This window comes from Egretta garzetta, unplaced genomic scaffold (genome assembly GCF_000687185.1).
Source record: "Egretta garzetta isolate BGI_Z169 unplaced genomic scaffold, ASM68718v1 scaffold448, whole genome shotgun sequence".
In the NCBI taxonomy this organism is placed as follows: Eukaryota; Metazoa; Chordata; class Aves; order Pelecaniformes; family Ardeidae; genus Egretta; species Egretta garzetta.
In genome coordinates, this window is record NW_009260497.1 from 2,533,815 (window position 1) to 2,536,771 (window position 2,957).

Consider the following 2,957-nt stretch of genomic DNA (forward strand, 5'->3'; position numbering starts at 1 on the left):
AGCCGGGCAGCCGAGGTGCTTAGGGCCAGGGTTTAGTGGTGGGATGGCAGGGTTAGGGGAATGGTTGGGCTTGATGAGCTTAAAGGGCTTTTCCAACCTCAACGATTCTGTGATTCTATATCAAAAGCCTTCAAATGAAGCACTGGTACCTGCATCGATGAGACCTTTTCTCTACAAGTCAAAACTGTATTGGCTTGGGGGTTCTGACAGGGGATTAGGACATTCCAAGAACAAGCAAATGCTGCTGTGGAATGGAAGTAGTTCTTGCTACTGAACGTGCCCCAGTTACACTGCAAAGTAAAAAAGTCCTCGTGACTCCGAACTAAAGGCAGTCTCCAAACTAAAAACATACTGAAGACAACACTACTGGCCAATTTTAGCCATGAATAGGGTCCGAGAGGACTGGCTGAGGCAGGAGACCCTTATCCTGGGCTACTTGTGCAGAAACCCACGGGGCAGCTGCTACAGCCCTAGCTGTATAAAGCGGCCCCTGTGTCCCTCCCGAACATGATTAGAAATAATAAATGTTATGTTATGTCCAAGTGCTGCATGAGCCACCTATGCCCATGCACTGATGGAATTGCTACTGCAGCATGCAAGCTCACTGGGATGAACGTAGCGGTACAAGGACGACAGAGGAGATGAAACTTGGTTATTATTCCATTTACACCAACTAGTGCTGAGAGTAGATTAGATTTCTGGACATGCAGTCAAAGACAAATTTTAAAAATCCTTTTTTCCAAGAAATGGTCTTCCTTCCATAAATATGCATTTCATTTCATTAAAACAGATTATAAACTATTTGTAGCAAGATCTACTTCTGCGTCCTATGTAGTGCCAACCATAGCATCGGTACTAAATAAATCCCCCTGCTGCCCTGGCTTGCCTTTCTAGGCATGCTCCTTAAAAACACCTCCTTCCGCCTACCCACAGTCACGTCTTAGAGTAAACAATTTTTAAAAGAAGTCTATATGGAGCGAAATGTAAATTGAGAACATTAAAATGAATTATTATTGCATCTGAATTTATCAGAAGCAGCGATGACAACGATACACATTAACTGCATGTAGGAGCTGACCCTGGAATTCAGAGCGCAGGTCTGAAACTTCTTTAGCACACTAACATTTCGAAATGGAAGCTGTTAGCAGGAACAGCGCTGCTTTGATTCCTAGTGAAATGCTCCTTAGGCTGAAACGCACACACGCACTGAGAAGTCAGCCGGAATGCATGTACATTTGACGATAGGATTTCAACAGTTTTCTGTTGCCTTATTCATTCTGGAGGAAAAACCAAAATAACATGAAGCACAGGAAATCCAAATTTTTTTTTACCAACTGGAGGAAGCAGAGATTCAGTGAAGTCCCTGACCTTACAAGTTGAGACCATATTCCAGCCCTACCCAAACACAGGAATTATACGACCGAGTAAACATAAAGGGATGGCAAAGAACAAACACAGAGGAACAAAAATCTGATTTCAGATGGAAAAAGAAATGCCCAACTACACAGAGAATCTTGCAGTTGCGTTACCACCACATATACCGGTTATGTCTGAGAGCTTAAACTGGTAAAGCAATTTGTCTTCCCTTTACTGAAATGAGTAATGCTGGAATACGCAGTTTTATACCGGCATTTCATCCACAGATTCCTTAACTGCACCAAACCAGCCAAAGCACGATGGTTCCTGTTTATGAAGTACAGACAAGACAAAAGCCATAGACCGTAGATATTAACTTTGGTCACAGCTTCCCTAGTTCCACTCCAAGAGCACTGCGCGTAACTCCCACCCACGCCAATCCCTGCTGTAGTTCTCCTGAGCAGAGCGACATTAGCCATGAAAGAGAAGCTTTGTCTTTTGAAAAGGATGCTGAGGATGCCGAGGTTGCCAGACGTTGGGAAGGCGAGTCAGAAGGGAAGGGAAGCAAAAATTAGGATAACATGGCAACTAGAAAATTGGAGCTATATGGTACTAAAAATCCTTTGTAAACAGCCCAGCATAACTGATGCAGAACCACTGACGGTCATTTTATGTTCCGTTGGTTATGATCCAACGCACAGCGCATCTCAGAAAGAATTAAAAAAAATAATGATTTTACAAGCATGCTCACGCACAACCTGCCTGCACCTACCAAGGGAGCAGCAGCCCTGAGCGAGGAAAGCCAGGGGCGATGCCAGGCAGCTCACGCTGCGCCACAAGCGGTTACAGAGGAGAAGTGGTTCCAGAGCAATCACCCCCAGGGGTTTGCTGCAGACTAAGCTGTGCCAACCAGCCTGAAAACAACCTGGTCTAATTTTGTTCATCCATTAAGCAGATAAATCTACTTAATCTTCCCCAGGTCAATGGGCAACAGGCTACCTACTACGAGTGTTTCCCAACAAAAACTGCTGTCAGGGCAAGAGGTTTTAGTGTAAAGGTTCCTTCCATCCACCCATCCAAAGATTGGTGGTGTGTTACAATACTCACGTGGCAGTCGGGGCAATCAATTCAAATTAAACGCTGTTAAATGTCAGGTGATTCATAGAAGATCTAAACCCAGTGACTAATACAGAATTTTAAAGAGAAAGTGTTAAAACACTGCACGTGTAGGCATTGTTTAGATGGCGCAGCATCCTAAACTTAGAGTTTTTCTAATTTACAAACAATTTAAAGAATTTAAATCACGGACAACTGGGCTAACAAGTTGTGACAGGACACAAGGAATAACAATAAACATAAATACAAATCTATTAAATCTTCCATTTCTTTCCTGATTTACGTATGTACCCACACACAGAAAACCTCCAGCCAAAGGCAAGCAAATGACATTACGCTTAATTCTGGGTGACACACACCCTGCGTATTCTGCTCAGGCTGCAAACGTTGCCTTTGGAGCGTCTGGGGGGCCGGGACTGCACTGCACCACCGCGCCACCTTCAAAATATAAACCTTTTATTTAACAAACCATACAAAAAAATTAA

General features: G+C 43.6%; 1 protein-coding gene across 4 annotated transcripts in view; it reads right to left on the minus strand.

Annotated features, from left to right (window-relative positions):
* Window positions 1–2,957, minus strand: part of FARP2 (FERM, ARH/RhoGEF and pleckstrin domain protein 2) — a 74,584-nt gene that overhangs the window by 37,060 nt on the left and 34,567 nt on the right. The gene's annotated exons all lie outside the window — the stretch shown is intronic.